Genomic DNA, 15000 nt, shown 5'->3' with positions numbered 1-15000 from the left:
TTATGTAAAATTTGAAATGTTTAGACCAGGAATTGGCTGAGTAATTTGGTAGAGACCGCAAAGGTCCAATATTTTTCAATTTGACCCCAATTTTGATCCCTTAACATTTATTTTTGAGGGCCCAAATACAATTAAAAAATTTGACTCATGTCCAAGTAACCAACATTAAAGATTTCAAGTGTTTAGGCGGAGGAGTTTGGTAAAGTTTTCAAAGGTCAAATCGTTGAACCCTTCGACAGCCAAATTTCTAGCCAAATCTCAATACTGTTTATGGGAAATCTTGACCGGAAATTGACAGAGTTATTTGCTAGGGGAAATGTACACAGACACACGCACGTAGGGAAATGTCCATCCACACGCACGCACACACACACACACACACACACATACATACATACATACATACATACATACATACATACACACACACACACTAATGTTTGCTCCCGTAGATATATAGATATGATATTATGATTATATATGATATTAATAGATTGACAGGTTGTTGTGGCGCAATTACTTGCGTTACCTACGACTGAACTAGTCCATATACAATAAATACCTTTAATTTTAAATTTGAAAGTGCCACTGCAACTGTAACCAAATGCAATAGCAGTTTCTTTTGTACGTATTTTCTGTGGTGTTTTTTACGATTTAAATTATTTCCAAGTCTTTTTACTGCATTAAATTCCGCAATTGGCAGTTTAAAGACATTAAAATTACTCAGACCAGCTTGCCCAGTCGGTGAAACTGTAACCAAACGCAATAGTAACGCAAGTTACTTTTCTCGTATATTTGCTTTAGTTTTTTACAATTTAAATTATTTTAGGTCTTTTTTATTCCTTTTTATTTCTTTTTAATTAATTCAATTCCGCAATTGGCAGTTTAAAGACGTTATAATTACTCATGAAAAGGTTTATTATTATTCTGAAGATTATGCAAACAATTGATTTTTTAGACTCATGAAAAGTGCTTGATGTCATACTTATAGAGTAATGTGGTATCGCGGTGACTAATCCGTATCAATTCCTAACTGTGCATCAAACCGATACCATAATACTTAGTTCGCTACACCTTATCATAACAAAATAAGCAATAAAGCATTTATTATTTAAAAACCCTTCATACTGAGATAATTAATATTTATTTGGCCACTGCCAGAGTGCCCCTTTTTAGGGGAGCTGATTTTCCCCCTCATTAAAAAACGACCTTGTGTCTAATTTGCTTTCGTGGGGAAGCAAATAAATACCATCTGTTCTTCAATTTCTTGTTCTCTGTCAATGGAGGATAACTCCTTCCCGACTGAGACAATTTTTATTTCTGTTCCTTTTCTCCGCGGAAAAAACGACCCTGGTGTCTAACTCTGTCTCGGTGGGGGGGGGGGTGAAACATTGTAAATAGGAACTTGAGAGATGGATAAGAAAGATTTAAAATTAAACCACTTCAAGCTATGAATGAATTTGTGCATGCGCAAAAGTAATAGAAATATGTCGGTAAGTTGAAATGAACATTTTTTTATTTCAACTTGCTGACATATTTTTGTATGTGTTATTTATCGATCCAAAGAAATATTTTACACGTTGATGATTATTATTTCCTGTTATGTGACCAGTAGTTTAAGAGTTTATCGGTTAAATATTTACATACAGACAGACAGACAGACAGACAGACACATACATAGAATAGGAAGGATTTGTTATTCCTATTTATTTGCCTCCCTACGAGGGCGGAGTTAGACACAAGGTCGGTTTTTAATGTGGGGAAAATCCAGCTGTCTGAAAAGGGGCACTTTAGAAAGGAACAAAAAATTTAAATTGTCTCAGTCTAGAAAGATTTCTCCCCATTGACTGAGAACGGAAAAGGTGAAGTGTAGTATCAAAACAGATACTACACTTTGTTCTTTGTTGTTGCTGTTGTTACTTTTGAACACCGATTTTCTACTATTTCCGGAATTCTGGTTCGGCCTTTGTGCTTGTAATATGAGACTCGGTAAAAAGGAGAAGAAAAAAGATTGTGCGTGTTGGGGGGAGGGGGAGTGCTGCAAGTTATATGAGGGGGGGGCTATTATGAGTCATATTCCTATGGTAGACGATTATAGCTTTTCTTTTTTAATTATTTTTTTTTTTTGCTTTGTTTTTGTTTTTTGTTTTTTATTGTTTCCCTAGTTCCGCGTGTTCCTCTCCTTCTCCTTCCTCCTCCCAAATACCTTCTATAGAATTTGCTTTGAAAGTGGCGAGAGTTGTTACAGGACTTGGTGACCCTGTGATGTTTTTTTTTTTTTTTTTTACGTTGTTCCTGAAAGACATTCTAAAGGAGGGAGAGGCAAAAGAGAAAGGTTTTACCTCCTCTTTTTTCCTTTGTACTTGCTTATCCTATCTAACCACGTTACTTTCTTTCTTTCTTTCTTTCTTTATCTCGCTCTCTCTCTCACTCACTCTCTCTAACACACACGCACACATATACATTTACATTCGTTGCACTTCATCCTTCTTAGTAAAATTAGATTTTTAAAAAAACTTTTATATAAAAAGTATTAGTCTCGAATTTGGTCTTAAGAAGGACATTTGGTCTGATGACGTAGTCTCTACTGCAGAAACATCTATGCACATATATAACAATAATTTATATCTATATAAAAGTAAAATTGTCTCTGTGTGTGTACATTTCCCTAGCAAACTACTCTGTCAAGTTTCAGTCTAAAGACTCAAGATTTGACATAAGGGGTAGTGAGATTTGGGAAAATCTTTGTAATCCGTTCTCGGCCAGAAATTTGGCTGTGAAGGGGTTAAAGTTCAACGATTTGACCTTTGAAACTCTACCAAACTCCTCCGCCAATTTTGGGTCTAAACACTTGAAATTTTAGATGTAGGTTACTTGGACATAGATCAAACTTTTTAATTTGATTGGTTACATAGGGCCCGAGGAAAGCCGTGTTGATCTGCTAGTATCTGTATGAGTAAACATATACGCTCTGTTTATTCATAAAGCACTTTTTGATAAACACAGGATTTTCAGTGGATTTACATCTAAGAAAATACATCTATACAGCCATGGTGCTAATAGCGAAGAGGGGGTGGACATTGATTTCCGTGACGATCGGTTAACCCCTTTATTTTTTTTTCTTTTTAGTTTCATCTTTTATTTTTCAATTTTTTTTTTCAATTTTTTTTCAATTTTCTTTTTCAATTTTTTTTTTTTTTCAGTTTTTTCAATTTTTTTTCTTTTCAACAGACTATCGTCAAGTGGACACTAATCTACCAGATTATCAAAAAAAAAAAAGAGAGAGAGAGAAAATTCGATATTCGATATTTAAATATTTGTAGGAGGTGCTCAACAGTTTCTAATGCAACGTTCAACTATATCGATCAGCCATTTTAGAAGCCCTCAACGTTTTTAGGCTAAATTTTACGAATTTGCTTTTTTTTTAAGCAGCTTGGCCTTTTTTTAAATTTTGCTTTCCCCGATTATTTTATAAACATACAGGGGGGGGGCTTTGCCCGGTCGTAAAATACGCTTAAATATGATATTTTAATTTATCTAGATTTCGTATATATTCGTCGTGATTTCAAAAGTAAAAGAAAAAGTATTTGGGAGCCATCACCTAGAATTGAAACCGAGGCATTCAAAGATAGTGACGTTACTACTGTACCGATGTGATACGTATATTAACCGATTAAAAATTAAAAATAAACTAAGATGAATGTACAAAATGTTTAACGATTTTTTTCAATTTTGACCCCTTTTGACCCTTTAAAAACTATTTTAACTAAATAGCTAAAAAAAAAAAAAAAAAAAAAAAAAAAAAAAGAACGACCCACAAAAAATCCAATCATTTGAGGCCCCTCCTAGCGCCGCTCTGCGACTTTAAGTTTCGGAGGAGATAGAGTTTGAAAATATGGAGACAGACAGACAGATAGACCGACAGACAAACAAATAGCCGTTTATATAATAAATTTATGGTTATCTTCAAGTTTCGTCACCCCACATTTACAAAGGTTTTGCCCGGATGATATTTTTTTCTCAATTTTTTTTTTTTAATAAGCATTCTTCAAGTTTTGTCACGTGACATTTACAATGTACGAGCAATGAATATGCGCTAGAGTATCAACTAAAGACTTCTCTTTAAAAAGTTGATTTTTAGGAATATTCCGTATTGTTTTCACTGGTCGCCATGTTTGTTTTCGGGTGTGCGCATTCAATTTTTTTAATGTGATTACCCCTTAAAAATCAACTTTTTAAAGGTAAGGCTTTAGTCTAGGGCATAATGACCTTTGGTTGATAAATGAAAAATACTTTATGTAAAAGCGGTGAGCGTGTTTTCGCGGAGTAGTTCCAATATGGGGGATCGATTTATTGTATTAGAAACTGTTCACACACTTAAGTATACCAAAGAGTGTTCATGTTAATTTAAAAATTGTAAAGTGACAAAACTTGAAGACTGCATTTTTTTTTTTTTTAATTCGAAAGAAAAAATTCGTCCCGACAAAATTTTTGTAAATATTGGGTGAGGAAATTTTAAAATAAGAATAAATGTGAATATAAAATAATGGGAAAAGGGTAAATTTCAAGTGAAATTTAAAAAAAAAACTGTCAAAAAAAAAGGAGGGGGGGCTAAAATCGCGAAATTTGGCTTAAAAACGTCGAGTGGTTCTAAAATGGGTGATCGATTTACTAGAACGTTGCATTAAAAACTGATAGACAGACTTAAATACTATAAACAAACATGTTAAAATTTAAAGACGCACAAACATTACTTAATCATAAAACTGAAATAATAATTAACTGTAGACATAGCATAGACTGCATATTGAGATCATTATTATTATTATTATTACTATTATTATTATATACAGATATCTCAAATTTTGTTCGACAGTTTGCTTATATGTAGATATTCTCAAATAATTATCTACAAATAAAATTCAGCTAAGTGGAATACATCTTATTCATTTACGAGGAGTGGGCGTTTTCTTTATAGCTTATATAGTGAACCTTACGAAATAGACATTAGGGTTATAGTACAGAGAGATGTATACAAAATCATTTTGGATGTAATGGATCCCGAACAACATGACAATTTTGTGTGCTGTTAAATGTTAATAAATGGAACCAGATCCTCATTTTTCCCCCCAGTAAAATCAATAGCTTGGTTCTTTTAGGGAACATCCTAAGAATAAATTTAACTGGCCCAAGCCTCTACCTATCATGGAATACTGTTGTTATGTATGGGGAAGCGCAACTTCGAGCGCCCTTTACTTGTCTTGACACAGTACAAAATCGACTTTGCAGTTAATTTAAAATCTAATGCAAATACATACTTTTTGAGAATTCATCTTAAGTAAACTTTTGCCTACTTCACACCAGTTCTCATTAGATCATCGAAGTTAAGCAACGTTAAGCCTTGTCAGTACCAGATCGGGTAACCATTTGGGAGCATTAAGCGTTGTATGTAGGAGAATGTCAACAACTCCCTACAAGAACTGCAATAGCTTAACTGTTATATTCTTGGTTCCCAGAAAAAAATGGAACTTAATTATAGACTTAATTACACGTCTGTTTTAATGTTTCATATTTATATTTTAATGCTATAAAGAACTTGTTTATTTAATTCTGTTGCCGGTCTACGTTTTTATTTAGTAAAATGGATTAGTTTGCTATATGTTTTATTCATTTACTTAGTACGATTTAGTTTATTATTATTTTTAATAATAATAATAATAATAATAATAATAATAATAATAATAATAATATACAGTCTATGCTATGTCTACAGTTAATTACTATTTCAGTTTTATGATTAAGTAATGTTTGTGCGTCTTTAAACTTTAACATTTTAGTCTCTCATTCAAACTTTTACAGGGCTAGTGTTGAAACTTATTAGAAAGAATTCTTTAAAAGACTCATAGCGAGCACTTTGATAAATTTTAGTCGCGAAACACAATGCTTGTTGGAAACAGTTTAATTTTTTATTCCAATTGTTTGTTTGTAGTATTATTGTTTGTTTGTATTTAATGCCGACAAAGATAACCATTCAGCAATAATTTTAGTTTATCTCTTTTTGTTGTGTACCGGTAGATATATATTACGGCGCCAAAACGAATATGCAATATTTGTTTTGTATAACATGGAGGGAGTGTATATTATGAACTTGCGTTTAAACTCTGCGTCGTCTAGTGGTATACAACTTACGACAACAGATACATTTTAACAATCGACATGTAACAAAAGGAACAAATGATATTTCTCTAGGGCTGCAACATCCGGCCGATTGGATAAACATACGTGATCCGTTCCCTGATTTTGTTTGACGGATCCTCAGAAAAGCTGGAATGAAGATTCATCCCAATGAATCAACACATCTCGAGTTGTCTTTTCAGCAACTTTATTTACCGATGCTTCCCCATTGGAAAGTTGCTGCTGGTCCTAGAATAACGCATTTACTTTACTGGGAGCTTCACCGTCCGAATCGATCTTCTCTCTCTCTCTCTCTCTCTCTCTCTCTCTCTCTCTCTCTCTCTCTCTCTCTCTCTCTCTCTCTCTCACACACACACACACACACACACTCTCTCTCTCCCGATCTCTGATTGCTCAAATCAGCGTACCGTTTCCCAAAATTCACGTCACTCTAAAATGATTTCCACATAATGTTACATCAGACTCTAGACGTAAATCTATTTTAAATTATTGTTTATGTTCTACATTTTTTCTATTAATAATTTTCTCTGTAAATATTTATTTTGCTGTTCATAATAATCGTTGACTTGCAATACATCCGGCGTTGCCCTACTATCTGTAGCATTTTATTATAAATCAATGATTGTTTTCATGATAAAATATTATCTGAAACGATTTAGTTTCCACTATAAATTGTAAAGCATTTTGTGAGGAAAAATGTATAAATGTCGTACAAATAATACATAAATATTTATTTACTAAGTACGATTTTGTTATTATTATTATTATTATTATTATTATTAATAATAATAATAATAATAATAATAATAATAATAATAATAATAATAATAATAATGATAATCTTAATGTACAGTCTATGCTATGTCTACAGTAAATTATCATTTCAGTTTTATGATTAAGTAATGTTTGTGCGTCTTGAAACTTTAACATTTTATTTTCTCATTCAAACTTTTACAGGATTTAGTGTTGAAACTTATTAGATGTATAAATGTCGTACAAATACTACATAAATGATAAAGGATTCATTAATTAATTTATTTAACGATATATTAATATTTTCGTTGTATTTAATACGAAAACAAAAGTTCTTAAAGGAAATTATTGACTACAATAATGAAAGAATTACAAAGTCCGTACAAAATATTTTTTATTGACAAACAACAATGCTTGTTCGTAACGAATCTTTTTGGTAAAAGAGCGTTTTATGTTTACAGTTATATCTCATAAGATTAGCGACTCTCTCGACGGAGACAACCTTTCTTGGGCAATTGCTCTTGACATATCAAAAGACCTTTGATAGGGTATGACATAAAGGTTTACTTCACAAGATCTCCAGCTATGGTATAGCTGGAAATGTCCTCTCAATTATTAAATTATTTCTTTCTGACAGGTTCATAAGAGTAGTAGTTGATGGGCAGAAATCAGAAGCTCACAGTATTTATGCTGGAGTACCTCCAGGGTTCATTCTGTGCCCAACTCTCTTCCTTATCTATATTAATGATCTTCCAAATCACATCCTTAGATCATTCGTTGACATTTATGCGGATGAAATTACCATCTATGGTAGCACATCTAAGACCGTAAACGACCTAGTTCTCCCGATTCTCTTTCCTCTATCACTGCTGATGCAATTCTCTATCTATATGAGAGCCCGGTACATGCAAGGATGGAGTACTATTGCCACATCTGGGCAGGAGCTGCTAGAAAGGACTTGTCCTGCCTTGATAGAGTTCAAAATAGACATTGTAACCTCGTAGGGGGTATCTTTTTCTCTTCCCTGTAACCTCTATCTCACAAAAGAGATGTTGCGAGTTTGTATTGCGTTATCGTTATTTTCAATGCAATTGCTCGACTGACCTCCAATCTATGGTCCCCCCCTCGCCAAACTTTCACAAGAAACACTCGTCTAGCTGAAAACACTATCAATAATTGCCCACACTCTTTATCTGTACCTAAACCTAAATGTAGATTCCATGAACAAAGTTTCTTTCTTAGAAGTGTACGCCTGTGGAACTGTCTTTCGTTTACCTGCTTTTCAGCTGTTACAATGTCTATTTTGATGCGCCGTTCCACTTATGTTAATAAATTTACCGAATTTCCATTACTAACAATTACTATATTGTCCAATTGACTACTGTACACTCTTAACCCTTTTTTACATTTTCACCCCAAACAAGGCACATTGCCACTTTGGTGTAGGGGGCTACTATCAGGGGCAGCAACTACTGGGGCACTATGTTGGGATTTGGGCAGCAACACGTGAACTTCTGCATGTCAGTACAGTTGGGGAAGCAGGGACCTGGAATGGAATTCCAGATGAATTCCAGAGTCTAGCGGTTCTGGGGAAAAAACTACTGGAGTAGAAAGATCTTTTACATCTAGGGATCTCTACTGCGTGGGGTAGGATTTAGCTGCCTGTCGGGTTTGTCGAGAGTGTCTACGTCGTGGGCGCACAAGTGTTTGCAGTTCGTCAGAGCATTCACCATTAAAATACTTGTAGAACAGGCAGAGGGATGCAACGTTTCGTCGATGGGACAGAGGCTGAAGCTTAGATGCCAGTTCAAGGCCTATAAGATTGGCGACTCTCTTTTGAACCTTGTCTAGGAGCGAGAGACTAGCAGCAGACGCACCAGCCCAAATGTGACAGCAATACTCCATACATGGGTGAATGGTGGCCTTATAGAGGTACAGGATACTTTCAGGTGTCAGTAGTTTTCTAGCACGGTAGAGAGAGCCTACCTTCTTCGCAGCGGCCCTGGCAATGTTTTCGATGTAATTGTTCCAACTCATGTTTCCTGTGAACGTTAGGTTAGGCCAAGCAGTTCGAAAGATGTACTCTCAGATAGGGAGTAACTGGCCATTGCTATTGGTGGCAAAGAAGGTTTCTTGTAATTATTGAAGGAAACCAGTTTAGTGTTGGCAGCATTGAATGTGATCATCCATTTTTGTCCCCATTCCACTACAGATTGGAGGTCATCCTCTAGTGTTTTGCCATTTCTTTAGTTATGTGTTCATTTGTTTTCCTGTCATGCCTGTTATAGAGTGTGGTGTCATAAGCATATATACCCATCTCAGAGGCAGTTTTGTCGGGGAGGTCATTAATAAATATTAGGAACAATAGAGGTCCAAGGATAGACCCCTGAGGCACTCTCGCATTTATATAATATTGTTTAGATGTACGACCGTCGAGGACAACCTGGATTTTTCTCTTAACTAAGAAGGATTTAATCATGTTAAGTATTTTACCAGTGATACCGTATGATCTAATTTTCCTGAGGAGACCCTCATGCCATACCCTGTCAAAAGCCTTAGATATATCTAGAGCTACCGCTCTGCCCTCCCCCGCTTTGTCCAGTGAATGGTATATACGTTCAGAGATTACAGTGAGGATCTCTGCTGTGGAACGGGCTTGTCTAAATCCACATTGTTTGTCAATCAGAAGTTTAGCATCTGTAAGAGGACGGACTAGAGCATGGTTAATTATGGTCTCAAATATTTTGGCGAAAAGTGGGAGGGGGCTAATGGGGCGATAATTTGATGGGTCAGTTCTTTCGCCAGAATTCTTGAATACTGGTACCACAGAAACAGTTTTCCAACAGCCCGGAAATCCTCGAGTGGCCTCTTGGCCTTGATAATTGGTGATGCCTATCTAAAAACAAGAGAGTTTTATTCGTGTAAGGAGAAAGCGAGTGCACCTGTTTATTTCGACTCTTTATGCGTTTAAAAGGAATTGAACCATTTCGGCGGGCACCGTGTGAATATATACGTGTGCAGATCAGATAGGCATGAATATGTCCGTGTTTTGTTAGTGAGATAATATAGTTGTGTTTATTTCGGCTGGCGCTATTTGCGCTTCAATTAGCAGCGTCTGTGTGCTTCGCCGTTTAAAAATTTGTGGCAGTTTCTCGCTATGTTCGTTCTGCTTGTTAAGATGCCATTCCCCCTTCAGGCTAGATTAGATTGTGACGTATACACGTGCGTTTTTATTTGAAAAAAAAATGGAAGAAAGTTTGGAAGGCTTGTGTTTCGGTTTGGGTTTTTATAGTACGCGCTTACATTCTCTCCTTGCCTAAAAGAACCTGTTGATTAGGTATTTTGTTGCTGTTGAGGTGGTTGTATGGTACTATTAGAGAACCCTTGAACGTGGGGGGGGGCAATATGACAGTATATGGGACCTGGGGTGGATAACTTTGGTCACGAAACGTTCTGGGAACAGCAACCCATGTACGTTTGCCGGCAGCGAGTTACCTGGTCGTTGTTGGGAATCTTCTGCTTCACTCCAGGCCCCATTGATTTTAACAAACGATATTCCAAAAAACTATAAAAGCATAGCTCAATCTGTTGCATTACGTTATTGTCTATCTCTCGTCGTGACGGCAACGATTTCTGAGAACGATGGGAGAGTTTCTTGGTTTTTCAACCAGCTCCTGTCTATAATTAGTTGGAAAATTAAATGGAGACGTACTTCTTTTGTTAGACTATCCATGACTTCTTGGTGTTGTTTTTTTTCTAGCTTGAATATCTGCTGGCACGAACGTGCTCGGTGGTGAACAATGATACGCAACACAGTTATTTTATATAGAAGAATTTTATCTATTTATTTTACAAGAAAATTACAATCTGTTAAAATTGAAAAATAATTAATGACATAAAATTTTGACGGACTGATTTGTCTGTACTGGGAAGCAGATGATCGATCTCCGGAAATTTTAAATACGACGCAGATTGATGAAGTTTTCTAGAATATAGGAAAGCATTATTCCTTAACGCAACATTTAAACAGCTTCGTAAGTATAGGAGCTAGTTCCGATTGAAGCGTTTTGAGCACTATGATTGGGGTGCCATTGGAGTCCGTTGCTTTACTGGAATCAAGGTGTTTGATAAGCTTGGTAACATCATGCACTAATAGTCGTATGTAACAGCGTGTTTTCAGTCACAGGAGGAAAGTTAGTGTGGAGGCGGTCCTGGTGGAAAAAGTTAAATTTGCTGCTAATTTCTTGGCAAAGAGTTTTGCTTTGTCAGATGCTGATGACTCAGGTCCATTAATGATGGTTGTGGCTGGAGGACATACTTCTGTTAAGGACTCTGTTATTCGCCAAAACTAGTGAGAACTAAGCCGCTGCTCAGCTACTTTACACTTCACATATTGAGCATACGAATCTCTCGCATTCTTTATTACATTTTTACAGTGGTTGCTAGCAGTCCTAAAGGTGGCTTTATTTTAATAACACCTATTTTCTTGAAATCAATGGAAATAATGGTTTCTGTGTGCAATGGCAGCGGAACACATTCTGGTGTGAACCACTACCGGCTACTAGGGTTTTGATAGAATTCCTTGGTTGGTATGAAGCGGTTTATGCCGAAAATTAACCATTCCGGCAGGACAGATGCTATAGAGGACACGTCTTTTTTAAACATGGAACACAAAGGTATATCGATATAAATGTTTCAAAGTTATCCCAATCAGCTATAGAGTATCGACATACAATAAGATGGAGAGGTATATATGAGGACTTATTACACTTTGTATTTATCTTCATCGAGATAACCGAGTGATGGGAAGATCCTAATGAGGATAGAACGGGGGATGAGCACAATTCTGTGCAAGTTGTACGAAAAAGGTCAAGGAGACTGACATTATGTCCCTTAGTGTCAGGAATACGGGTGGGTTCATACGTTATGACATAAGCAGTGAAAGAATCGTGAGAGTACTTACCATCACCACCCGTTTTGCTTGGGTGGGTTAGCCATTCAACATTGTGAATATTTAAGTTTCCACAGATGTTAACGTTAGCCGAGTAATGAGCAGAGAGAATGTGGTCAATTTTCTCAGAGATATTCTCAATAATAGTAAATCCGCTGTTATGGGAACAATACAGACCAAATATGAACGCAGTGATGTGAACTAGTGCAACACTGGAGTGCATATAGAGCAATTAATTAGCCATCTCTAATGTAGGTACATATTCCCTGTCCATGACGATTTTGAGGGTCAGAATTAAATGTCAGATTTGAGTATCCTTTAATCGCGAACTCGTCTAGGGAAAAAGTCGGTCCAATGCCAGTTTCGAACAGAAAACAATAAGCCATTGTTTGGTTTCCTGTAATTGGATTTCAACCTCTGGAAGGTTGAACGCATACCGTTTATGTTGAAGAAGTACCTGGTAGTGGTGGTCTACGTTGAGAATTGGAGTTCTGGGTTAAATATTGTTTTGTTTTAGTCTTTGTTTTGTTTCTTTTTTGTTTTGTTTTTTTTTGGGGGGGGGATTTTCCATTTTTTAATATGGAGATGTCTAGATATTGATAGTGCAGAGCAAAGCAGAGATGAAAAAAGGAACGAATAATTATTTTTGCAGACCATGTAGAGGAAAAGTCGTGTCATAACATTACCCACTAATATGGCATCAAGAGGACCCCACCAGAAGTTACGACATGGTCCAAAATCCATTCACCAAATGGCAATACAGTAGCCCGAGTATTTCGCACCTGCTAATAGGACAGCCTCCTTGAGAGTTAATCTTAGGTTTTAGCCCCTGACTATCAGGCGCATAACATCAGCCCAGATAAAACGTTTACCTTTAGTACTCTTATTAGTGACATGACGACAAGGATAGAAATTGGAACTGAAAATAAAGCTATCTTAAGCAACTTCCCAGGAAAATGACTCCCAACCTAGTATACAACTTTTTCTTCTATCTTTGTCAGAAACAGCGCTCATTGTAAATAAAGACTGAGGAACAAAATAGGAGAAGTGAGAGTTACAGAACTGCCGAAAAACACGTCCACAATACGTTTTCTAATCTCCTTGAAAACAATCATCAACGTTCTGATCCCCATCTGGTATCAATTGAAATGAATGGCTCTCGTCTTAGGGAGGCTCCATGTTTTGACAAGCTTCTAGGCTTGACCTTTACTCCTGATCTAAAATGGAATGCGTACATCAAATCCCTTGCCAAGGTCGCTGGTAAAAAGGATGGGATCCTTCGATCGATTCAGTAGATATCTACCTGCTGATGCAATTCTCTACCTATATAAGAGCCAGGTAAATTTAAGGATGGAGTATTGCTGTCAAATCTGGCCAAGAGCTGCTAGGAAGACCTTATCCTGCCTTGACAGAGTTCAAAATAGACTTCATAGCTTAGTGGAGGATGCCCTTTTCTCTTCCCTGCATCCTCTTTCCCACAGAACAGACGTTGCGAGCCTGTCTCTGTTTTATCGTTATTTTGATGGCAGGTGCTCGTCTGAGCTTCAATCTATAGTCCACCCTCGCCAAACATTCACGAGAAACACTAGTTTGGCTGTAAACACTATCAATAATTTCCCCTACTCTTTATCTGTACCTAAACCTAAACGTACATTCCATGAACAAAGTTTCTTTCTTAGAACTGCACACATGTGGAACTCTCTTCCGTTTACCTGCTTTCCAACTCACTACAATATGGTCGTCTTCAAGTCCAATGTAAACAAGTTTTTGATGAGCCGTTCCCCTTAAGTAATCAAATTTACCAAATTCACACTTCTAACGATTACTATGATATTGTCCTTTTGATAACTGTACACTCTTTAACCATTATACTTGAGTGGCCTCTGGGCCTTGATAAGTAGGGATTCCTTTGTAAAAAAATAAATAAATAAAAAATATAAGTTAAAATTTAAAAAACAAAACTAAGTACTGTACTAAATATAAAATCAAAGTTCAAATAAGGGTTTTATTTGCTTGAGGTCAAAACATGGCTGGTACGTTTCCTTCTTAAGAAAAGACCTTTTAGGAGAAAAGATAGGTTACGGATTTCAAATATTCATTAATCCATTAAGTTCGAGGATTTTAGAGAGTTGAGCAATGATAGCTCGGTTCACAATGCATTAAAACTTCTGCAGTCGGGGAAACAGCAAATAGGGAGGGGATTCCAAAGTCTATCAGTCAAAGCAAGAAACTATTAGTAGCATGAGTAGAAGGCTTTCTGGCATCTAGAAACTTCAACAATTTGAAGGGGTAGAATTTTGCTGCTTGTCGGGATGGTCGGGAGTATGCATAGCGAGGTGGGGGGAACAAGTGTGATGAGTTCATCAGAGCGCATTCAATTAAAGTACTCGTAAAACAGGCACAGGGATGCAACATTACGGCGATGGGACAGGGGTTGGAGCTTTACTGATAGTGCGAGACCTATTAAATTTTAGACTCTTTTTTGGATGATGTCTAATTTCATCGAAAGGTATATTTAAATTCTCGTTGATTTCAGAATCAAGTCTCCTTGCATTCTCCACTGCTCATGTAAGAACAGAGTTAGTCTTTTGAGCCGTTCTTTGTAGATAAACCTGATAATTTCTGTTATCGTTCCTGCCGGCAACCGTTCAACACAATCCGTATGATTTTAGCACGGGTTTCTATTTTCCTACTGTTAGAAGGAAGTTGTTGTTGCTGCATACCGTTTGCAAAAGTATATGGTGGTGAATGAACGCAAATAGATCCTCCGTTAAGATTTGAACTAGCTATCGAGAATTCCAGAACACACGACGGTATTGGTTAGACAACGCATGCACCCTTTTTTCTCTTTTTTTTTCTGTCCTCTTTCGTATCTTCCCGTTGGTTCAATGAAAACAGATTCCTATGTTAGTAATTGCTGAGGTTCATATCTTTCCTAATGCTGTTAGTGTATAATTATGTACACGTTATCTGATAGCAACATTAAGCCTGGTCAGTACTAAAATGGGTGACTATGTGGGAATTGCGCAATCCTTGCCTCACAATTACACGTGCAGGTACCCTTACAGGGGGTATCCATTGTCTCTTGAGACTGATAGAAA

Source organism: Euprymna scolopes, chromosome 17, assembly GCF_053919585.1.
Source record: "Euprymna scolopes isolate OS-2025 chromosome 17, ASM5391958v1, whole genome shotgun sequence".
Lineage (NCBI taxonomy): Eukaryota > Metazoa > Mollusca > Cephalopoda > Sepiida > Sepiolidae > Euprymna > Euprymna scolopes.
The sequence above is the reverse complement of the archived record's forward strand: the minus strand, read 5'-3'. Positions refer to the sequence as shown.